Source organism: Triplophysa rosa, linkage group LG6 (assembly GCF_024868665.1).
Source record: "Triplophysa rosa linkage group LG6, Trosa_1v2, whole genome shotgun sequence".
NCBI lineage: Eukaryota > Metazoa > Chordata > Actinopteri > Cypriniformes > Nemacheilidae > Triplophysa > Triplophysa rosa.
Window position 1 is genome coordinate 13,287,824 of NC_079895.1, and position 26,032 is coordinate 13,313,855.

At 42.5% G+C, this 26,032-nt stretch overlaps 1 pseudogene; it reads right to left on the bottom strand.

Moving 5' to 3' along the window:
* Positions 1-1,719: 1,719 nt before the first annotated feature.
* LOC130555310 (uncharacterized) lies at positions 1,720-24,359 on the bottom strand (annotated as a pseudogene).
* Positions 24,360-26,032: the final 1,673 nt, after the last annotated feature.

The window sequence follows — 26,032 nt, forward strand, 5'->3', positions numbered from 1 at the left end:
ACACTGCGTGCCCGTTGCACACGGCACCCCAACCCTGCAGGGAGGCGGCTGTTGTCACCACGACATGCCTCGTGACCTGCCCAAGAGGGACCCCCGCGTAGAAAGGTCATTGAAGACCAAGGGGTTAGGGTGCGTCGGCAGAGAGGCGTAATCACCATCCGCCTGCTGCCGGTGTGCCACGCTCTCCATGGAACTCGACTCTGTAGCCAGTGTTGGAGCGGTCTCATGTGCATCAACCCGAGGGGTATCACTACCGCCGAGGATGCTATGTGCCCAGGAGCCTCTGAAATTGTTTCAGGGGGACCGCTGACTGCTTGAAATATTCCAGGCAGTTCAACACTGACTGAGCGCGCTCTGTAGTCAGTCACGCTGTAATGGAGACAGAGTTGAGTTCCATACCAAGAAAGAGGATGCTCCGCACAGGGGAGAGCTTGCTCTTTTCTCGGTTGACCTGTGGTCCCAATCGATCTAGGTGCCGAAGCACTAGGTCCCTGTGTGTACATAACAGATCTCGCGAGTGTGTCAAATGAGCCAGTCGTTGAGATAGTTTAGTACCCGCACACCTCACTCCCTGAGGGGAGTGAGGGCGGCTTCCACGATCTTCGTGAAGACTCGTGGGGACAGGGACAGACCGAAAGGGAGGACTCTGTACTAATATGCCTGACCCTCGAAAGCGAACCGTAGGAACGGCGATGACGAGGGAGAATCGAGACATGAAAGGAAGCATCCTTCAGGTCGATTGCCATGAACCAATCTTGACATCTGATAGATGCCAGGATGCGCTTCTGCGTGAGCATCCTGAACGGCAGCTTGAGTAGTTGCCTGTTCAGGGTACGCAGATCTAGCAACCCCCTTTTTGGGGACGATGAAGTACGGGCTGTAAAACCCATTGAACATCTCGGCTAGAGGGACGAGCACGATCGCTTCCTCACCAGAGGGGTGGCGACCTCGACCCGAAGCAGAGGAGCATCCTTACCTCTGACTGAGGTTTGGAGGATGCCCGAAACTTGGGCGGGGGTCTGGGGAGTTGGACCGCGTAGCCGAGACGGATCGTATCCCGTAGTCACCGTGACGGTTTGGGAAGCTCTTGTCAGGCTCCCAGGGACCGAGACAGGGAGGCTAGGGGTACGTTCTGCTTCATCGACCTCCCGGGGGGTGGTTCGATGGCTGGCAGTGTGGATCCCTTGCCGTGGGGGGGCCCCTGGAGAGGAGATCGGCTCTGCTGTTTTACCTGCCTGGCGATGATGTAGCACAACGCACCATCGATTGAGAGTGCATAGGCTGATGATTATCCTCAACATTGTGTCTTGCCTCAACGTTGAGTTGCCGAACACCGTCGTGTAGAGGGTGAGAGCGGCTGTGATAATACCCAGACGATGATGTAGCACAACGCCCCGTCGATTGAGAGTGCTTAGGCTGCTGATTATCCTCGACATTGGGTCTCGCCGTGACGCAACGTCGTCTGTGATAAACACCCAGAGAGAGAGAGAAAACTCTTAGAAGTGGGCTGTTGGGACGGGGCAGGAACCGTCCCGGATCGACCAACCAGCGAAGGAATGGCTGGGGTCGGGCCCGAAGGTATTCTCGATCTACCTGGGGTCTTCCCATGAGGGCCGCTTCGGCTTCCGCCGCGGCTGCTGATGGGGTGGTGGTCTCCTCTTCGATGTCTCCTTCCGGGGGGCCATCTGAGTGGGGGGCGCCGAAACCGGAAGGCGTCGAAGAGGACCAGGGCTGCTGGGAAGCAGACTGTGCACAGGATCTCGATGGCCAGAGGGTGGCCGAGTCGTGGCGGGGGAGGATATCTTGATATCCTCTGTCTGCTTCTTTACTATCGAGAACTGCAGCTCGACAGTATCACCAAACAGCCCCCCCTTGCAAGATGGGTGCGTCGAGAAAGCGGACTTTCTCGGCGTTACTCATCTGTGCAAGGTTCAGCCAGAGGTGTCTCTCCTGGACCACAAGTGTGGACAATCTCCCGACCCAGGGCCCGCGCGGTCACCTTGGTCGCCCGTAGAGTGAGGTTGGTGATGGCGCGGAGTTCCTGCATAAGCGCTGGGTCGGTCTTACCCTCGTGGAGCTCTCTCAATGCCTTGGCCTGACCTGCAGGATGGCCATAGCGTGGAGAGAGGGGACAGCTTGGTCCGCAGCAGAGTAAGCTCTTGACATCTTGGATGCCGAAAAACCTACATGCTTTGGACGTGAGTCTAGGTCGAGCCCCTTGGCGACATCAACGTATCCTCTAGAAATGGCGATGGAACTAGTTGACGTGCATGCTCCGAAGGGGGCATTCCAGGTCGTACTAAGTGCCTCATGCACTTCTGGCGCAACAAGGCACTGGGGGCGAGTACGGCTTGGAGCCGCTCTCAAACCCGAGGTACCATGTATCCAGCCGCGAGTGTTGGGAGAGGCAGTGCGATGCACTGCAACCCAATGCCGGTGGTCCGGGAAAGCATGGCTGACATTTCCATGTCCGCTTCTTCCTGGGCTCGACCCCCCGAGGGAGGGAGCTCCGAGGAATCGTCGGAGCCAGTAAGTCGCCCTCCGATGCTGCAACGGACATCTCATCATCACGCACCGTTTCCGAATACGTGGTTGAGGAACAAGACGGTTTGACCGTCTCATGGGGAACGGTCAGATGAGCGAGACAAGGTGTGAACGGTCCGTGAGCCGTGGCTGGCGGATTATCGCTCACAGTAATCCTCATATCACCCTCGCTGCTTGCCATAGCGGACGGCAGGGCCGTAGTCCTGCCGTCACGGAATGGGAAGCAGACGAGGTGGTGGCTGAGTCCCGTGGGAACACAGCCACCCATGACGCAACGTCTTAATCGTCAACCGCCCGCAGTGCAGGCAGGATGTATACACAAGGGCTGCCCCAGCGTACTGGAAGCAGACCTCGTGTCCGTCCCCCTCCTCGATGAGTGTGTTGCACCCACGAGAACAGCAGGACATGCCACGCTGGAGAAATTTGCTCTTTTAGAGAAAAATCTCGAACACTTCTGGAACCGCCGAGACGCCCAGGGTAAGTCGCCGCAGGAAGGGACAGTCCACTGCACCACATCGTAGAACCGGCAGTCTTGTAGTTGCTATCTTGTAGCGAAGTCTGTTGATCATGAGCGAAGGCTCCGAAGAACAAAAGGTGAATGAATGAGGCACGCCGTCTCCCTTTTATACCCGGATATCCGGGGGCGGAGTCTGGCATGCAAATTTCATTCGCCAATTTCATTGGCCTTTTCAAAGAAGTCGGAAGCGATTGGTTCTCAGGGACGAACCCTATCTGTCGGCTCGACACAACATCGAGAGACTGACAGGAAGGGAACCAACATTTTCCCACAAGATCCTGTTGCTCAATTTCCCAAAGGTGTTTCGTAGTGATGGAACATTAGAGACAGGAAACACATTCAGCTGCAAATAAACTGATCAGACAAGATCAAGGCACACTATATGATCTTTATTGTGCTGTTTGTGTGTGTTTGTGGATGTCCTACTGTTGATCATCAAACATTGATCTCCAGCAAGGACTTATTCTCTGTGTCTACAGTCATCTTTTAATCCTTATGTTGGCAGGATGTTATGCCTATTTGGAAGAACAGATATTGTTCAGTGTATTGTGTAGCAGTGATAACACTAGGCTCAGTGTGAAATGGGATGTGTGATGCAGGGTGATGGCATGGTGTTAACATGCATGTACCTCTGAAATGAGGCAAACTCTCCTATTAGGGTTCAGGGCTCAACAATAAGGACTACCTGATCGGGCCAGTGTTGTATCGTCACGGAAGTTTATAATTTGCACGTTTTAAGCCCTGCCTATTTAAATATTCTCAAGAAGACGCAAAAGAGAACTCGATTCTGTTCTCACGGGCTGTTTGAGATGTGTACACGACAGGAAAGCAGCATCTTCAACAATGTGCAAAATACTGAATTGAGTTCTCTTTGTCTTCTTACTCTTAAACAGACATATCACAAAATTATGCCAATATTATGCCATATTCACCATATTATTTTGCTTTATTGCAGTTATTTGTACTACGTATTTCACATACTTTGATTAATTGTTCTTAATTTATCACTTACTGATTAGTTGTCTACAACCATAATTGACATTTCTGTGAGTTAGGCTAATAGTTTGAAGTGTATAATAACCTTATTTATTAAGATTACCTAGGTAAAAAAATGAGACAATATTATTCATTTATTACTTTATTTGTGGTGGGGCCAGTAACAATTTTGGCAGGGCCATTAAAAATTTGAATCACTTGCCCAACTGGGCAAGTAGAAAAAATCCTATGCCTAGCATTGAGCCCTGGGGTTTGTTTTGTAGTCTGTTGTGCACATACATCTTCTGATGCCGCTGGACACATCATTGTGATGTTCCTGGAATCATTGGGTGTTTCGAGTCGTTCAACAGCATACACCCTCTTCCCGGTGACCCAGCAAGGGTTGATTAGACCCCAGTTTGTGTCGAGCTGGCTGGCTACTTAGTACTCCATGTGTCACGGTCCCACCGTCTTGTTTATGAAATTCTAGTCGTGTGGTGGGATCGGGACAGAGTTCTTGGGTTTTATGTGGGAAGACCATGAGATGTTTATGCCTCTCATGTGTTTTTCCAGTGTCTCGTCTCTGTTCCCGCCATCTCGTTTCCTCGTTATCCTTCCCTGAGTGTTTAATGTCCCACACCTGCCCCATGTCGTTATCCCTCGTTTGTGTTCCTATATATACCCTCATGTTTCTTTGTCCTGTGCTCGTGGATTGTTCTTATGTACCGTGTTCATGCCTGTCGTCTTGATTCCATGCCTTGTCCAGTGTTCCTGTTTCCAGCCTTGTCCTTGTTCCGTGAGTCTTGTGGTCTACCCTGTTGTGTTTTTGATTTAAGACGTTTGGTCGTGTCCTTTAGTTTAGTTTAGTGTTCTTGTTTTCATTTTGCCCCCTCGTGGGAAGTCTTTTATTTCAAGTTTGTTTCTTAGTTTAGTTCCTGGTTTATACCCCCTCGTGGGTTTTGTTTTGTGTGTTTTTGTAAATAAATATTTTCTGTTAACCCCTTCACTGCCTGCCTGCGCTTGGGTTCTTCTCTGCACCACAATCGTGACACCATGGCTCTCCTCTTTTTAGCCATAGCCACTTTTCAGTTGCTGCCCCTAGACTGTGGAATTCCTTTCCCCACAGAATCAGATCTGCATCTTCCTTATCTGTTTTTAAATGAATGTTGAAAACTTACGTTTTTGATGTTGCTTTTTGTAATTAAGATTTTTTAATTTCTCATGTATTTTCGTTTTTCTTGAAATTGTTTTCTCTTGTGCAGCACATTGGTCAAGCCTGGTTGTGTTTAATAGTGCTATATAAATAAAGAGAACATTGACATTTAGCCATAGCCACCTTGAAGCCCACTCTGCTGCTTCAGTGTTACTGCGTATAGTTGTCCTCCAGCTCACTCCCTCAAAATCCAATTCTCTGTAGGCTCTGGCTAAGGAACGTGCTGCAAATTCCCTACACCCAACCTCCACAGGGATTCACCTCGCTCTACATCCTGCCTGCTCGCCACTGACCAGTCCTTCATACTTGGAGAGCTTCCTCACAAAGGCTACTTCCAAGCGATCTTCCCAAGAGACGGTCAATTCCAGCAGCACAACTTGTTTTGTGGATTCCGATATGATGATGATGTCTGGTCACAGTGTGGTAATTGCAATATGACTGGGGAAATTCAGTTGTCTTTCCAGGTCCACTAACAATTGCCAGTCCCTTGCAGAGGTCAGTATGCCTTAATTCTCAGTAATTCTCTGCTTGGAAGGTTGGGCCTGCTCCGCCCTTTCGACTCCTGTGCTGATAGCTTCAGCAATGGTCTTCAGAACTTGGTCGTTCCTCTATCGGTACCATCTTTCTCCAAGTGCCTTTAAGAAGCAACTCAAAATATGCTCCAGGGTTCCTTGCTTGGAGCATAGTGGGCATGCTGGTGAGTCTACTTTTCCCCATAGGTGCAGATTTGATGGACATGGCAGGACATCGTACACTGACAGGATAATAAATTTTATACGGTGTGGCTCAGCCTTCCAAATCTCTGTCCAGGTAACTTTCCTCTTTATTGCATTCTCCCATCTTGTCCAGGCCCCCTGTTGTCTCATTCCCACCGCCCTGCATGATCTAATTTCCTCCACAGTTGCTCTCACCTCCTCCTAAATAAGGCTGTTCCTTTCCTTCCCTTTGCTGAGGTTCCTGTGTGGCGCCTTAAAGGATCCCAGCCCTGCTCTGCCTTGTGTAACCACTCCCGGCAGCCTCCTGTGCCGCAACCTTGCCTCTGCCTCCTGCACTGCTTCTTCTGCCCTCCATTTTCTGCCAGTCCTCACTTGGATCCTTGCATTGGCTAATTTCAGATCTCTTGAATCCCTGCATTGTAACACTTCTCTAGGTTTTGTTACTTTAAATTCCTCCTCTGAGGGTTTGAAAGGTAGTTGCAACTTGTTGTAATGTCCGTAAAGCGCAATTCTGCTCAGGCTTTTTGGCAACCCCAGCCATTTCCTGAGGTAGTTGCTAACTTTCCTCTCCAAGAGCTCAACTGTTGTAATCGGTACTGCATGTACAAGAAGGGGCCACAGAATTCTAGGGAGAATGCCATGCTGGTATGCCCAGGCTTTGAACTTCCCTGGCAGGGCTGATATATCTGTAGATTTCAGCCAACACTCTAACTTCATACAGTTAGCCTGGATAGATCTTGTGTCTCTTAAGGAACTGTCAAACACCTTGACTGGCTTTTCTGAAATAGTTGGGATGGCTGTGCCTGCCATGTGGAATCTGAATTTGTCTTCGACCTTCCCTTTCTTCAGTACCAATGATCTTGATTTAGCTGGTTTGAAATGCATACGGGCCCACTCCACTAGCTTCGCCAGGTCCTGTAAAATCCACCTACATCTTGGGACTGATTCTGTGGTAACTGTAAGATCATCCACAAAAGCCCTAATGGATGGTTGTCGTTGGGCTGAATTTGTCCTGGAGCCTCTGCACTCTGGATCAGCAGACTTGGTGAGCATATTCATGCCTAATGAAAACAGTATGATGGAAATAGTGTGATAATCCCAATCCCAACCTTGTGCCAGTTTGATGTTGTTGCTCCATCATCCTGAAATTGCTGTAATAATCATTGATGAGGCCTGTAATTCTGCTGGGAATATGGTATCTTGTTAGTGTATGTTAGTGTATGCTAGTGATGTGCGGGTCTGGGTTTCCCAAATATTCCCAAATATTTAATATAGGCTAAAGGGAATTGCACGCAATATACATGGGGTTTTTATTTAGTTTTTAATGGAGCCCGCGGGTTATGAGACGACCCGCGCATCACTAGTGTATGCTGCACCAGCTTGTGTGGAATGGTCTGGCCATAAAAAAGATAAGTTACCATTATTTTCACTGGCTTCCCTAATAAGCTTAGTCTAATGTAAGTTTAATTTTAAATCATTGTTTATAGTTACATTTGCTGATGGTGGTGGGCACAGAGGTGCACCTTTATTTGGATCGAGTGACTTTGAGTGGTCTAAAAAACACTCCCGCCTCTCTCACAGATCATTTTGGGTTTAATGTTGACCTGATTTAAAATGGTATGTGATTTAAAGCAGAGATGTCCATTTATTTCTAGAAACTGCTAATAGGATCTGTCATTATCTGATAGTTAGCAACTTTTCATGCAACTTTTCGCCCTCGACCCCTTCACATTTACAGCACGCTTTGTGTCAACAGTGGCAAAACACGGCCTCTCTCTAAAACTATTATTATAGTTATGATTATAATTATAATAATACAAATTATATATTATTATTATAATTATGAAAATGAGTACTTCACACCATAGACACGTAGACTCTAGGCAAGACTGCCCTTTAAACACGTACAAGGAAACAGAGGAGATGCGATTTTTCTGGATATTTAAAGCACATTACAAGGATGACGTCTGTCTCAAGTTACTTTGAATAGTTATGGGGCAGTTTCCCGGACAGAGATTCGCTTAGACCAGGACTAGGCCTTAGTTTAATTAATTTAATTTGATTTGATTTATATAGCGCTTTTCACCATCTTCATTGTTGCAAAGCAGCTTTACATACATCATAATTAAAAAATGGAAAAATTAAAGACAGTATATGGTATTAAGTTACATGGTATTACTGCAAGTTTTCCTCTATACAATGTCCACTGATGAAACGTAATTGAATTTTTTTTTTACAAAAACATTTTGTATTGTCAGAGACTGTCTATTAATCAATTGAAGTATTTTTAATTTAGGTATATTATTATTTGAAGTATTGTTATCAGGACTGGGAACCTATAATTACAATATACCAGAACAATTTGCAATCATACCAAAATTACAAAATTTAAGCAGTTTTAACAAACATGCCTTAGAAACATGCCTTACAAAAAATATTACTTGTGTGCATTTTCAGACAACACAAAGGCACTGATGTATTTTAAGATATGTCAGTGCAAGTTGTTTTCAGTTTGGACAGTTCTTACATTTATTTTAGTCTAGGGCTAGTTTAATCCCTGTCCAGGAAACCGCTCCTAGATGTAATATAATTGAATGCAAAATAAATTAACATGGTCACAGCTTGCTTGCTCTGAAATACTGATATAGAAATCGGAATAAAAAAGATTAATGGTACTGTATTTCAAACTATTTATACTGAAAATGTGTAGATGTGCTTCATATTTTTTCAATACCACAAAAATGTTTAACTGCTGTAACTGTAATTGTTTTAAAGAATTCATAAAAATATATATTTTGTCTTTGTAACTGCTTTTACTGCTATAAAAATATTGTATTCAGACTGATTTGTGATTTGATTTGTGTAAATGAGCTGTGTTCTGACCTGAAGCACAAGAAAAGCTAAAATGACAAAAAAATCCTATTACTTCAATGGAAAAAAAAACTATTCACATATCATGAACACAGAGAATTATATTTCCTTAGGGATGTCTCCACCATAATAATACAAGAAAATCATGACCACATGAACACAGAGAATTATATTTCCTTAGGGATGTCTCCACCATAATAATACAAGAAAATAAACACAGGTATTCATGTTTTTACCACAATGAATAATTTTCCAAATTCTAAATAACTTCAGATAAAACTTCTTTTGTACTCCATGTATTATCAGTACAGAAATGTAAATGTTAGTGTGCATTATATCCAGCCAAAAACAGATGCCCTATATACCCTTATATACAGTACTTGATGTGCTTATAAACCCCCTGTTAAATATAAAAGCTCCATTATGATGCAGTGGTGAATGAGCCACCTTTGTATTTTATCTCCAATGAGGTACTGTTTTATTGTTGTACTGTCTATTATTTTCTCATTCTGTGTCTTTGAGAAAATGCCCCTGACATGAACACAATCAACTGGACCAGGTAAATTCTACTCGTGTCCACCTCACACTGTCAAGAAATATTAAGATCTACAAGCAGGTATTTACTGTGCATGTGTCAGCAACAGAGACTTCAATCTGCTTGAACTGATTTGAAAAACTGCCAGTTTATGTCTTTGAGAAACACAGATTTCATAACTGAGCTCAGATAGTATCTGGATTGATCATTGTACATACAGAAATATCTCAATGATGTGTGTCTTCCATACAATAAGGCCAGTGATAAGCTTCCTCAATAAGATACATTACGACTGAGCAGAAATGAGGGTTCTCCGCATCCGTTCTTCTTTTATTACGACGGATAATTAAATCTCTTCTCTCCTACCGCTTTTGGGTCTGTTATATCACGCTTTAGTGAAAGCATGAAGACAAAGGTTTGTTTTCCCTTTTAGTCACAACGGTAAATGAAAAAGCAAGTGTTCTTATCTGTGTGGAGTGAAGCAATGGGTGAGTCACCTCTATTGTAGCTAAAGAGATGCTGCTGGTGACTTTCTAGGATTATTAAGGGAACCTAATGAAGTCCATTTCACACGGCCAGAGGTGAATCAGAGAGGAAATAGAGGAAAAAACATTTGAGACAATGGGAAATGGACTTCACCGTTAGTACAAACTGATGTACATTTACTTGTGGTCAGGATCATTGTGAAATCACTGGCCATAAATCAACCAGAGAACAAATAATCAATTACAGTTTAATCTCTCTGTAATAGATTTAGAAGTACGGAGTGCACTGTGTGAGCATATGCAAAGGTCATGTGGATGACACAGATGCCTGTAGAACAGTAGGTTTGAAGCTCTGACTGGAAAAAGTAGTTCAAACACTGATATACAAAAGGACAACAGCAAGGAAAGTGTCTGTGTATGTGTATGTGTGTGTCATGTCTTTGTATCTTCCAGCATGGGAATAATGGCCTAATAAATGTATTACATGAAGTTCTAAATGTAAGTTTGGGAAGAGCCTGGTTATGTGGCCCTGACAATCTTTTTCCAATATATAAGCAGCATATACATCCTTCACCTTAAGACAGCATCCCTCCTCCACCCTGATTCCATTTTAATCCATTTTATCCAATTCCATATATAGTCCAGATTAGATTTTAGAAAAAGCTCCTCCCTGTATTGACGGCAAGCCTAATTTGTTTACTGTTATCATTTTCCTTAAGACTTGGCTGTACGAGCCTTGTCTCATGAAAATGAGAACTATTTTACGAGATGGCAAATTCATATGCATTTGTATGGTGTGAACCACACAAAAACATGATTTGTACATAAAAAGCAAAACTGAAACCCCACCATCAATCTTTTTTTTGGTATTTATGTATTTTTTGGAGACTGGGGTCTCTGCAGAACAAAAAGGGGTGTTTCTTAGTTAATGGGCATTTTAAATCTCTTTAATTGATTTGCATAAATCAAGTGGGCTATTCCTAATTCCTTTTTCTTATTGGACGATTGCAGAGACCTGCATTCCATTTTTTGGAGGATTATTTATAGACGGTTTCATCAGACGCACACGCTAGCCCGAAGTTAACTTCCGGTCTGTGTTCGGTTATAACACAAAATTATTTTATATTTAATTTATGTCTATATTAATTTAGACTTATATTTTATTGTATATTAATTGTATTAAATTAAATTAAAACTACTCAACAGTTCTTAATTTTTTGAGGTGGTCTACCGGAAGTTAAGTTTGGGCCACATAACATTTGTTGTTGTTACTGAAACCGTAGGACAGTGCAGTTGTTGATAGCAACGTAGGGGGTTAGATCAGGACACAATGCACCACAGCGCCGACACCACCCCAAAACTTCACCATCGCTGCCACGAAAGCATATCGTACTAAAACGTTGAGATCATTCAAATTCATACGAATTAGCCACCTGTTGCAATAAATATATAATAATATATAAATGGCAAAAGTGTTCTGTGAGGGTTATGCTAAAGAGCAGGTCAGTAAAAACATCATATCACGCTCTGTTTAAAAACAATAGAGGTCCATGCAAAGTCCCATCATGATAGAAAAACATGTGAGTTTAAACCACTGAATTTTCAAGCTCTTTTCAGCGCGATGCAATCTGAAATGTGTTAAAACCTGGAGGTGTTTATCTGTGCAACAGACACACACACACACACACACACACACACACACGCACACGCACACACACGCACACACGCACACTGACATTGCCTCTCACAGGTCACTAAATCCTGTTCAGCCTTGAACTTGTTTAACTCAGGATCCTGAAACTCAGTTTGTAATTGCAGTGCACATAATTTGTTTGAGTGTCTGTGAAAATGATATAGTCTGTCATTAGGTGAACCAGTCATTAATATTCATACATTTCTACAGCTCTTTTAAAAAAACATTAACTATGTTGCAGCTGGTAAACGTTTGCGCCACAAAATAAGATGTCGGAAGGTGTGTAATTATTTAAAATGGAATTATTTAGTAATGAATGATTTAAGTATCAGCTTTTATTGAAAATGTCTTATCTATATTACATGCGGAACTTACCCAACAGAGCATATTCATTTTTGGTGATCATTTGCACATTATTGTGAACATTTTGTGTTTATGAAACATAAAGTTTTGAAGTTTCACATTCCTTGCAGTAAACATACGAGAGCAGACTAAAGTCTGGGCAGCATCTCTTGTAATGCTGTGCTAAGCCTGTACAATTGCCTCTCTTGGACCTTAAGGTTGGCACCAGTCTGGTAAGTCTGTGAAAATTGTGCTATGTCCAGTCAAAAGGTTTGCCCTATATTGCAATGTTGTGCAGCCTTTTAGAATAATATTGAAGCTGTTATATGCATAGGTTATTGTTTTAGTATTGGCAATTCATTTTAAGAAGTAAAAGTAAGTACGTCTACATTGTGGTTTAAAGTGACTGAATAAATAAAATATTTAAATGAATAATGGATCATTATAAGATGGAAAATAGATCCAACTTTAACATTTCTCTTTTTTACTTTTAGGTTAAAAGGGTTTTAATTTAATGTGATTAGAAATTGTGCTCCGTTTCACACAATGTGATTTCTCTTAACCTTTCCCTTTTTTCTTGCATTTTATTATGGCGAGCAGGACGACTGTGTTCCTAATTTTTTTATGATCATTTATGAAATATTATTACCAGCTGGAAGGTCAAGATAATGGTGGCTGGGACGATATATCGTGATTCGCACTAATTTTATCTGTCCAGTAGCGAACCCTCAGGGCCCTCTGTGATGACCCAAACAATCGTAAAAATAATATTTAAAAACTTTGAAATACTATTTTCAATAAAATAGTAATTGAAAATAAAATTCAATTTTCGTTTTTCCCTATTAGATATGTATATTTGACTTCCTGGATCGATGCAAACTCTATCCACGTGAGATTTCCAAGTCTCACAAGAGTAATTCAAGATTATCGCAGTTCTGCGATGTCATACACTGTCTGCACAGCCTGCGCATGCTGCAAGAATTCGAATGTGTGCTTACACGGGGTGGTGGCGCCTTCTAGTAGCATACCGCTGGCTGACAGTACAGTAAATCAATGGGAGAGATTCATTTTGAGTGACAGTAAAACTGACCAATCATATAATTTTCCTAAATGGGCACGCTTTGTTTTTTGCTAACTTTCCGCCATCTCGGGGTTGTTCACCAACAGTCTCGTAAAGCGGAAGAAGCACACAAAGTTGGTTTGCAGACTGCCAAAAAACTGCAAAAGAAGAAGAAATGCAGAAAATGTCATTCAAAACAGCATGTGGATGAAGTTTGTTATGAAGTCTCGAAAAAAAAAGAGAAAAGCTGATAAACGTTGTTCAACGGTCAGTTCCATATATTTAGTTCACTGTAACATTACCAGTTTAATATTAAGATTTATTATACTCACAGTTTATTTGCTGGTGAATCTCTATTTACTGTCTGCTGGTGTAGCACCGGTTTTCTTTCCTGAGAGCAATCTTATGATGTGTCGCTTTTTAAAATGGCATTGTGTACGTTAGTCTGTGTTAGTTATGATCAGACTGTGAGGCAGTGTCTGTCATGTGGTCCATTATTCCGTTGAAGAGCACATACACGCCGATCATAATGCACACGTGTAATAATGATATGTATTTGTATTGCGTGTTATTTTGGTCTTGCTGTGTTCTCACTTCTATAGGAAAGCACAGTAAGGTAAAATACCTTACTGTACTGTGGTAAGTGTGTGTGTTGGGGGGGGTATGCGCGTATGCAGAGGGCCAAGGGCCAATGTCACGGTTCACTACTGTACAAGTCTAGGGCGATTCTGAAATCGCAAAGGCTTCGATCCTGTTTTATGCACAGCTCTTCTATACATCAACTATGGCTCTTTAATCAGTAGGAAGTACTGCTCGATCTAAAATTACTATGAGATTGAGTCGTTTATAACGAGCATTTGAATAAGCAAGACTCGTAAAACATCATCATTATAAATGACAATGACAATTTATTTATATAGCACAATTAATTTCAACTTCTGTCGACCAATGTGCTTTCCAGTAAGACATTAAAAAAACAGAAAAACAAAAAACAGCACAACATACAAACAGTAAAATAATGACATCATACAACTATGCCATCAGCCATACGCTTTAGAAAATAAAAATGTCTTTAGCCTAGACTTAAAAATATAAACTGAAAAGCTTGTCTAATGGAGAGTGGCAAGGCATTCCAAAGCCTAGGGGCTGCAATGCCGAAAGCACGATATCGCCTGCACTTTAGCCGCGACCTAGGTTCAAACAATAGATCCTGGTTGGAAGACCGAAGGGATCTACTGGGTTGTTATTCCGTCAATAACTCATGAAGATAGGTAGTAGCCAAACCATTTCGAGATTTATAAACAAGGAGCAAAACTTTAAAATCCACTCTAAAGCAAACAGGCAACCAATGTAACGAGCGTAAAATAGGAGTAATATGCTCCCTCTTCTTGACCCCGCTCAAAAGTCGAGGCGCAGCGTTTTGAACAAGCTGCAATCGGGATATAGCTGTCTGGCTAATTCTAAAATATAGTGAGTTGCAGTAGTCCAGCCTAGATGAAATAAAGGCGTGAATTACTTTTCCCAAATCTTTAAAGGAAAGAAAAGGCTTTACTTTAGAAAGTAAACGCAGCTGAAAAAAGCAAGCTTTTGAGTTTACTTTAACTAAAATATTTAACTAAACTAAAAAATTTTTTGACTTTTTTTGAGTTTATTTGACGGTCGAACTTTAAGCCTTCATCAAAAATGAATCCCAGGTTTTTTACCCATGTTTCAGACATGGAGACATCTCACCCAAATCCAATTTGGGGGAAACTAAAGATTCAGACGGGCTAAAAACAATAATTTCTGTTTTCTTTTCATTAAAAATTAAAAAATGTAATGAGAGCTAAGCCTTCACATCTGCCAAACATGCCATAAGAGACTCAGAACCCACAGAATTCCGTTTAACAGGCAAATAAACCTGAGTGTCATCTACATAGCAGTGAAATGATAATCCATGTTTTCTAAAAATCGAGCCAAGAGGGAGCATATAAAGAGAAAAAAGAAGAGGAGCCAGAATGGAACCCTGGGGAACCCCACAAGGCAAAATAGCATCTTTCGAATAATGTTCACCCATCTTGACTGAGAAACTCCTATTTGCCAAATAAGATTTAAACCAATCCAGAACTATACCTCTTAAACCAATGCAATGTTCCAATCGATCAATGAGAATAGCATGGTCAACTGTATCAAATGCGACACTGTAGGTGCCACAGCAGAGTATGAGACAGTAAACATAACAGTCTTATGGTCAGAGAAGCCATTTTCACAGACTTCTAAATCAGTAATACTAAGTCCATGCAGAAGCACCAAGTCAAGTATATGGCCGCCCTTATGAGTGGGAGCATTTACCTCAATAGAAAAATCAAAAGTATTTAGTAAATGGGTAAACTCCTTAGCTAAGTGATCATTCATGCAACAAACATGAACATTAAAATCGCCGAGTACAAGAAGCTTATCTAATTTTCGGAGTCACATCACCCAGAAACTCAGCAAACTCTGTCAAAAAGTTCATATTAAATTTTGGCGGGCGATAGATTACCGCCATCAAAAGCGGATCGCCAAGTTCCAACACGAACAATTGAAGTTCAAAGCTTCTGTAGTTATTACTCACCACTAGACATATGCCCGGTTAACCGGAAATATATATCACGTGATTTATGCACAATTTGTGAGTGCAGTACGGTAAAATGCTGCTGCATCCGAAAGCCAGAGGGCACTCTCGTGCAGAAACTCCAAATACGCACTGCAGAAGAAGACCATAACACAAGTAGTTCTAGGAAATGCGTAAGGACATGTTTTTATCACCGATCCTCAAGCCTCCTCAGGTATTTTCATCATAATAAAGTATATTTATAATGATCATGTTTGACGGGTGTTGCTTTTTTAAATGCACGTTATAAGCGACTCAAACTCGCACTGCTTTTAGATCGAGCAGCATTTCCTACTGATCCCAGAGCCGTGCTTCACGGACAAGCGACGCATAAATAAAATAATCGATATTTTGCATTATCGCAGCCAACTCGGTTTCAGCAGGATTTAGAGGTAACCGCAGTTAACCGGGCACATGCCTACTCGCCACTGAGCGACAGATAAAATGATCTTTAAAAATAGAGACAAGTCCGCCACCCCGACCAGTTGTGCGTGGGGAATTAAAAAACAGACATTTAGGTGGCAGAAGTTCATAAAAAGGGCTCAGATCACCTGGACAGAGCCAGGTTTCAGTGAGAAATAAAAAATCCAAGTTTCGGGAGGAGAACAATTCACTTAAAATGAAAGTCTTGTTTGTTACCGATCTGGTGTTTATCAAAGTCATCCTTAGATGCAGAGGGTTTGTGGTAGATTCCTTGCGTTGCTTTACCCGAGGTAGAAAACGAAGATGTTTCAAACACACTTCTCCACGATAAAAACGAGGAGAAAAGGCAGGAGAATATACATCAAAGACCGGGACCACCGCAGTCGGAGACAGGGGGATTATCCACTCCCGAATTGGATCCAGGGAGCGCCGACGAACAGCACGACCTTCGAAAACTCCATCCGAACAAAAACGCTCTCCGTGATTCAGCAATGCCAGCCTTAGCTTAACAGCAATGCCACCCCGTTTTACCCAGCGTCGCCTCCGCCTCCAGGCCAGTAAGGAGCAAGGCTAGCGGCGCAGATACCCAGGTATAGACGATATGGGAGGAGGGGTATAATGAGAGCCGTAGCAATGCATTTCGTAGTAGCAACGCATTTGCAGACACTTGCAAATTTAAAAGAGATGCCCGATCATATGTCAGTACCAGTGAAGCACAACACAGCGGCTGGCAGATAAAACAAGTTAAAATAAACAAACAAACAAACAGCACAAGGAACAACTGACGGCAAGCCACACACATCGGCGCCATCTTTCAACAGCTCCAACTCAACAGCTTACTAGATGTTGCTTCTTAAATATACTGTACTTTATTATCATGAAAATACCTGAAAAGGTTTGAAGAACAGCGATAGAATATGGGCAAAATCTTTACCCTTACCCACACCCTAAGCCTAACCTAACTCTAACCATCTAAACTACCTATGAATGTTAAACTTGCCAAAAAACACGTTTGCATGACGACGTCAGACTCGAAACACCAAGGATTTAGTGAGAGCCATAGAATATGACCATTGGCATTTCCTGGAACTACTTGTGTAAATCATTCTTCTTCTGTGTCCCATTTTCAGAGTTTCTGCGCGAGAGAGCCCTCTGGCTTTCGGATGAGGCAGCATTTAACCGTAATTCATTGAGAAACTTAGCATATGAATTGCACGATATATCGTCCCAGCGCTTGGGGATTTATGAAGTTTGAGAATATAAGGAACACGGAGGAACAGCCAACAGGCTACAATGGTGGAAGGAAGGGAACACTATACGAGATCTAAAAGCTCTTAAATACTTTGTAACTACCCCATAGTGGCTAGTCTGAATTTTTAAGCAGCATGGTTACCAATGCAAAGGTCCTGCCCACTGAGACATCATCACATCTGACTCACCCGGTTGGCCTGTTGTACAGGAGGAAATGAAAAATGATAACCTCACATTTCAAGGAAAGGTCATTGTGAACTGTGCGCTAAATTAAAGCTTGTATCAGACTACTTTCATACCTTCGCCACCAACCAATTTCTAAAGGGGATTACTGCAAGTGGGACCTTTATACACACACATAAATTACCAACACTTACCAATTTGCACACTTTCTTCCACACATTCTCTAAGCCAAACATTCTCTAATACTCACTTTCATGCTCTGTCTCACTTTAGCTCTTAAACACACAAATTCTCATATGCAACAGTGTCCTACTTTCAAAAAGTGTCTGTCTAAGACAACATTTTAAATCGATACAAACATCATGTTTTCAAGGATACTGAAAATGTATATGAGCTTATTCTGTCATATTTTTTCTGACATTGACAGTCATTAGATATTCAGTTTGAAGAAAGACTGTCATTTTAATAGTACAGTCCCCCTTGAACATCCTTCACTATTTTGACCTTGGAAAATGCCCTCAGGAATTGAAGGGCACTGTGTGTATATGTGTATTTCTTTGTTCTGTTGAACAAAAAGAAAGATGTTTGGAAAAATGTTTTTTTTTTCCATTTCTGGGACATCATTGACTACCAGGAAAAATTAAAATGGTGCTCCAAAACTGTTTGCATTTTGTGTTTATCAGAACAAAAAAAGATACAATAATTTTCTCTCCTAGTCAATGAAGTCCCAGAAATATCAGTTTTCATACAGTTCAAATTCATACAGGTTTGAAACAACTTGAGGGTGATTAAATGATGACAGAATTTTCATTTTTGGGTGGAGTATCCCTTTAAGAGAAAGCTCAGTATTGGCTTCTAATAAGAGAGTGAGCAGCTTCACTAAGTTTCAAGAAGTCCAGTCCTCATCCTACTCTGAGATGGTGTGGCATTCCCCAATTGATGCTACTGGAAAAACATTTTTCGAGATCAGTGCTAATCCGACTGGCAACTTTGTATTGTCACTAAGGGTTTTCTCAACATAAGCAGTTCTACCAGAAAGACCCGGGAGGCAAGATTATGTGACAATGAACATTTATTTAGACAACTGGTCAGCGACAATGTCGAAACTGGTAAAGTATATAGTTCTTTGGCGTAGGCCCCGTCCATAGCTTGCATCCAGAGGGTCAAGGATTCCTGCACTTCCTGCCTGATGATGAAGGCAGGGGCGCAGCCAACTCCTTTGTGTTAATAGACGGGGGCCAACCTGGTGGTGGTGGGGGGATGGGGGTAAAATCCAGAGGCTTCAACTGCGAACGCAAACAGAGAATAAGTGGCGATCTTATATACTACAAGTGTTGGATGATGATTGGTTAGATGTTAATTGTATAGGTCTATACGTAGTAGGTGACTTGATATTGAGTCTTCCCGGCAGAACTTGCGCTGATGCTTACATTTCTACCAGAAAGACTCGGGAGGCAATATTATGTGACAATGAACATTCATTTAGACAACTGGTCAGTGACAATGTCAAAACTGGTAAAGTATATAGTTCTTTGGTGTAGACCCCGTCCATAGCTTGCATCCAGAGGGTCAAGGATTCCTGCACTTCCTGTCTGATGATGAAGACTAGGACTTTGCCTCTGGAGCGGGGCCTACCACCAAAGAATTGAAGGAAGAAAATTCTGCCCACCGGTTGAAGTTTCTTGAGGTTCCTGAATAAAGAGATTAAGAATGAGATTGTTAGTAAGACATCAATTGTAAAATTCACCGAACCGTGAGTGAAACTTTGTAATATCGTCATACTCTAGTGAACCTTCATTTTGTAAAAGATGGAGGTTGTGAGGGGGCGAAAATCATAAAGGGTGGTATGGTTACTAGTAGGGGACTATTCAGAATATCCCTTGGGGATTATATCTGTGAGAGGCCACAGCATGGGACGAGAGCCTCGATAGGCCGTGACATATGGACAAGCCTCGATAGGCCACAACGTTAAGACGAGCCTCGATAGGCCACAACATTGAGACAGGGCCTCGATAGGCCACAACATTGAGACGAGCCTCAATAGGCCATGACATTGAGACGAGCCTCGATAGGCCACGACATTGAGACAAGCCTTGATAGGCCACGACATTGAGACAAGCCTTGATAGGCCATGACATTGAGACAAGCCTCGATAGGCCACAACATTGAGACGGGGCCTCGATAGGCCATGACATTAAAACAGAGGCCTCGATAGGCCATGACATTGAGGCGAGCCTCGATAGGCCACGACATTGAGACGAATGCCTCGATAGGCCACAACATTGAGACTAGGCCTCGATAGGCCACGAAATTGAGACAGGGCCTCGATAGGCCACGACATTAAGACACAGCCTTGATAGGCCACAACATTGAGACAGGGCCTCAATAGGGCGCAACATTGAGACAGGGCCTCGATAGGCCACAACATTGAGACAGGGCCTCGATAGGCCACAACGTTGAGACAGGGCATCGATAGGCCATGACAGAGAGTGAGCCTCAATAGGCCTTATTTAAGATGTGATCGAAGAGTATTAAATGAGAAGCGAGACACCACCACCAGTATATGCATGAAAAATAATTTTTAAAAAAATACCTTGATTGATACTTGATAGAGCTTGCTGAGCATCGAGGATGATTTTGGAGTCGGGTCTTATGCATGATTTGAAAGCTGAGGAAGACCATCTACCCATCAACTTGATAGCTGCCGTTGAAACCCCACATTCAGCTGCGGTAGTGGCTACCCCAATCCTGAAGGAGTGTCCGGTGTAAAGCAGGGGAGATAGGTCGCAGCTTGCGTGAGCTAAGTGAGTTTTAAACCAGGCTTTAGTGACTGGAGCGCCATTGGGCAAAATAAATAGGGGGAAGTGCTGGGGCGTTTTAGGACGAATTTTTAGATATTGTATTGTGGAGTTAAAGGGACAGAAGCTGTTGCTAATTTTGGAAATTGTTATGATGGTACCAGATCCTAGTTTGTCGTTCTTAGAGTGCTTGAGGAAACGCGTGAAGAAATTGTTTGAGAAACGGATGTTGGAGAAAGAGAGACCACGTGTTGGATCGAATTGTTTGGATTCTGATGTAAATTCTCCTGGGTGCATGAATCCGTAAAAAGCTATTAAAAACAGCTTCTAGCATGATGTTAATATAATGGGAGAACTAACCATTTCGCACTGAGATGATTAATCTATGTAAAATGGGCCTGCCCATCTAATGTGATGGGCAGGCGTCCATCTTTTGGTTTGCTGGAGGATTTAGCTAGACCTTTAAGTAGCAAGCGCACGGCCGGGACGGTGAAGAGACTAGGATAATCAGGGTTGAAGTACCTGCCGTAAAATTGAATACCTGCCAGTAATCTACGAATAGAAGATAATTTTAAATTGCGATTCTCATAATTGTGAACTAGAAAGGAACAGTCGTGATCATAATCGGGAATAGGGGAATTTGAAATGAAAAGCAAAACATTGTAAACAAAGACCAGGCGGAGGTATAAGCATTGAGTGTGGAGGGAGCCACGCCTTTGGAGATGTATTGTCTGGCCGAGTTAAGCAAATCGTCTAATTTAGTGTTATCTCCACTAAAGTGGGGCAGGGTGTTGGATCCAGGTTGGCAGATGGGCATAGCCGTCTGAAAGCCTGAAAACGAAAACGAGACAGCGCGTCAGCTATGACATTGCGAGACCATGCCGCACACCATAGAACACTAGCTACCGCTAGGGGGTAGATTTCATAGAGAGCGGACGAAGCGGTACCTGAAGCCTGCTTGGGGAATTCGTTCAGCCATTTCTCTGCAAACCATTGGCCTTGAAAGAATCCCCCGAATCCGACAGAGGGCGCGGCGTCGGTAAAAAGCTGCAATTCTAGGGATGATTCTGAGACGTCATTGTAGAAAAAGGAAATACCATTCCAGCTGTTTAATATGTAGGTCCAAAATTTGAGGTCGGACAGGCATCCTTCGTTTAGTTGGACCGAGTCGCTTAAATTGGTTACGGAGTGAGCCAAAGTTAACAGGCGGGAAATTAATGGTCTACCTTGGGGAATTATGCTCATAGCGAAATTTAAGTGCCCGAGTAGGGAGAGCATGTCACATTTGGATACTACTCGTAGCGAGATAAAAGTTTCTATGAATGACCAAATTCTTAGAAGCTTATTGCTTGGAAGAGAAGCTTGCATGTTGACGGTATCGAGTACAATGCCTAGAAATTCTAGCGAGGTAGAGGGACCCAGTGTTTTTTATTTCGATAGGGGAATGCCGACATCGCTAAAGATCTGTTTAAGTGTGTCAAGAATTGAGGTTTGTGACTTAGGGTAGTCTATTAGCAAGAAGTCGTCGAGTAAATGTAAGACAAGGGGCAATTTACAGACATTCAGCAGGATCCAACACAGGGCTTCGGAAAGGCTATTGAAGTTGTGCGGGCTGCTTCTGCAGCCGAACGTGAGCCTCACGGCGAAATAAAAATTTGAATTCCATTTTACTCCAAAAAGAGGCCACTCTGAAGGGTGAAGCAGTATGTTCTTGAAAGCATCTGTAATGTCTGCCTTAGCTAACCAGGCACCTTTCCCGGCTAACTTAATTAGCTGGATAGCGTTATCGACAGAGGCATAATGCAGGGAAAAAGGTTCGGTAACACTTTAAAATAATGGTCCGTTGTTAACAAGTAACTACGCAGAAAGTAATAGGTAGTACTACATTAACACTTCTATGGATAGGCTATATATGTAGAATATATCCATTCATGTTTTGGTATTAGGCTTTTGGTATTTGTATTTATTCATAAATTTGTTTCCACAAACAACCTATTTCTTCACTTTATGTACGTTAATGTTGAGATTAGTAATTAATTGTTTTTTCTTTATTAATTGGTCATATTTCGCAAGTAGTTCTCAATGATGGCATTTTTCTTTAGTAATTATCAAAAACCAAATAAGAAACTACCTTTGTCCTAAATTAGCTATTACTTATTGCTTAGTTAATCTTGCTTCTATATTAGTTAATAGTATTAAGGTAAGTGTTAATATAGTACTACCTATTACTTTCTGCATAGTTACTTGTTAACAACGGACCATTATTTTAAAGTGTTACCAAAGGTTCTAAAGGAATGTTTTCGTTAATGCTTGCTGTAGTCTTAGAGTGAGCAGAGGACATGTCAAATATGAGGCGCTTTTTACCGGAGTATTTACGAGTGGCGATACCAATCGAATTGACACAAAAAGGAGAAAAAGGAGGAGAAGCGAAGGGGCCGATTACGTAACCTTTATTGACTTATTTCTCCAGCAGAGCTGATACTACTTTTGGTTCTGATAAGGCTGATTGCAGATTCTTTGCGAGGAAAGAAGTAGTGAGATTGGAGAGGACCCCGACCTTAAACCCTTGGGACAGCCCGGTGATTAAATAATCCACGAAACACGGATCGGGGTGAGAAGAAAGGTAACTTTAGAGCACAGGGACATGGGTGTAGATGGGTGTTTGCTTAGAATTTTTTCCAGGTAGGGGCCTTTTCTCGGGTTGTGGGCCTGTAATGTCATGGGCAGACTGATTTCGGGTGGGGGTCCTTGCAAAAGCTACAGACATGGGCAAATTTACAGTGAGGGAAAGAACAGACAGATTCGTTAAAATTGTTGCATAAAGTAATACCATTAAAATCCTTAATAGGGCGACCTCTGACGTCGAAATGCGGTCTTACATATTCAGCACCTTGGACAGAGGGCGGAACTTTGCTATCGAATGCTTTGGGGCAGAACGATGCCGAATGCCCATGAGCGCTGCATAAGACGCAAGTCAAAATCTTTTGGCCGCTGAAATGGCAGACGAGCAGTTCGGTATCGGTAATGGACCAGTCTAGTCTTGAGTTGAAGAGAGTAATGAGAGATGCAGATTTAGCTGAGAGTGATTTGTGATATTCATAAAATAGTGTACCTCTATAACGTTGGTTAAAGTCTGCCATCATGGCTAGGTAGAGATCTAATTCTTCCCTGCCATCTGGAAAAACTTGGCACAAAATGTCTCTGTAGGTGCTAAAAGCAATGACGAATTCGGCAAATGACAGATTACGTTGCAATCTCAGGTCGGATGTTTTCAGAAAAACTGCCACGTCACCACAGTCGACCATTTTCCTGTCGGCTGCAGGCGAAGGGAGCAGTAGTGTAGCCAAGTTGATATCCTTACCTTGGATGATGTTATTTCTGAGATGGGGAGACACCGTAACTGCTGCTGGTGAAACGAAACGCCTACCGAAAACTTGGGCTGGGACGGCAGTGGAGAGATTGAAAAGAGAAGTCGTGAGTGGAGCGAGAGCATGTTGGAATGGTGTCTGAACTGTAGGTCTATGCAGTGCAGCGGTAGAAGTCGAAGGTATTTCCGAATGGTCTCTTGCGCCTGGGGAAGGAGGGAGAATTGGTAAGGACCTTGAGCTCGTCTGTGGATTCATTCCAGTGTTTGCAAAAGTATTTTCAAAGACTGCCATTTTTTATTCTAGTCTTTTAACCGTTTTTGAAAGGCTTTGGACAACTTGGACAAGCTGAGTGTTAACGTCGCCGTGTTCGGGGAGAGGAGGAGGAGATGAAATCCGTACTGGCTGCGTGGATCTTTTAGCTGGCTGAGGTGAAGAAGACTTGGCGGTCCTCTTCTTGCCGGCTTGTTTTGTCTGGGTTGTCGGCGCTGGAGTTGTCTTTATTCCATCAGTGTTAATGGAAGGGCTACCCAGAGTATTGTGAGCCAGGAGGAGCATGTTTTCTCTATAAATTCCTGGGTTGACGGGAATGCTGGCGGCCTCGAGAGTGCTGGCGATACTATCCGAAGACCGCTGGGCCCATGGTGAGTCGCGGCACTGGATCCGAGTACTGCGCCTCACGTTAAGAGGGGATGGAGGGACGAAATCGTCTTCGGAGTCTGAATAGTCGCAGACGGCGTATTCCTTCTGTGACATTTTTCATTTTTTCAACTGTTCGCTCGCGAGTAAAATCCAGAGGCTTCAACTGCGAACGCAAACAGAGAGTAAGTGGCGATCTTATATACTACAAGTGTTGGATGATGATTGGTTAGATGTTAATTGTATAGGTCTATACGTAGTAGGTGACTTGATATTGAGTCTTCCCGGCAGAACTTGCGCTGAAGCTTACGTTTCTTGCAGCTTTCCTGCAGACCTTTTTCTGCAGTCAAAGGTCTGGCTATGTGAGCCCAGCTCTGTCCCTCCTCACTCCTCTCTCAGTCATGAACATGCTTTGGAATAATGACTGTCTCGCCAGAAAATAACCTTTGCAAGATCATTTAGAAGCCAAATGTTACAGCTGACATTTGTACTGAATGGGGATCCGGACAAAATATAATACAAGAAAGGAAAATGAGGGCTATTTTCATGTAATAAAATATTTCTATATGACGTGCATGTGTGTGAAAAAGAAAAGAGTGTCACACAAAACAGGTATTGAAAGCTTGTAGTGCCTCATTTATAACCCGGGTAAAAGCCTTTCTATTCTTCTCTTCTTTTGAATTTGACAGCTATATCCTGTTCTTGCTTTGTAGGTTATTCGGGCAGCAGTGAAAGAAAAATAACTAAAAATACAGCAAAATGATGTGGCTAACAGAAAAGTCTGAGCATTTGCTACTTTGATTGCTGCGGGTGAGTTGACATGCTCTGATCTACAGTGAATTTCCTGAAGAGATGGTTTTACTAAATTTTGGTGATCACATCATTGATTTTCATATATTATTGCCATAATCTGACAAACAGACTTGACAAAGAAGAAAAAACAAGACAATTGTTACACATACTGGCCTTTTAAGAGATTCCCTTAACATGATACCTCAAGTTGTATTTCGCAAACTCACTGCTAGATGCCGCTAAATTTCATACACTGGACCTTTAAAACAACGTAAGGTAAAATACGACATATAAGTTACAAATAAATGACAGCAGAATTAATCTCTTTAAGGGCACTATTCCTTAAAAGTTAGCACTTTAATCTGGTAAAGGCTAAACTACTCTTGGTTTTATCTGCATGTACACACACACACACCACACATGCACACATACACACACGCACACACACACACACACTATGTGCTCACTGAAGTAGGTCAGTAAATACATCACATAAAGGCACACTAAAATATATGTCTCCATAATTGTTGGCGAATTGTTAATGCATTAGTCATCATTGAGTGCTCAGTAATCAGGGATAAAATTACAGATAGCCTTTCTGAAATAAAGAGTTTTCAACGGCTGTGACTCAACACATCTAGTCGGTGCTAAAAGTCATGCTGTTGATGCTTTTTCAGCAGCACTGCTCTTAAGAAAAATCATATGCACGTCTATATATCAATCACTTACATGGTTTCAATAAAATGTAGGAAAGGTTCCAAACAGATTTATGAGCAGTTGAGTAATCCTGGTTGTTCACTATGCATTACGTTTAACGTGCATCGATTGAGCAGATGCATTTACACAAGGAGTCTTACAAATGAGGAATGCTAACACAAGCGGGACGGTATCATCAAGTATCAGTATCAGTACAAGGTTTCAATGCCAGAAAAGTACAAAACCTACAGAGAGATATGTTTGTAACAGACCAACAGTAACTATGTGTTTTATTGTGGCAC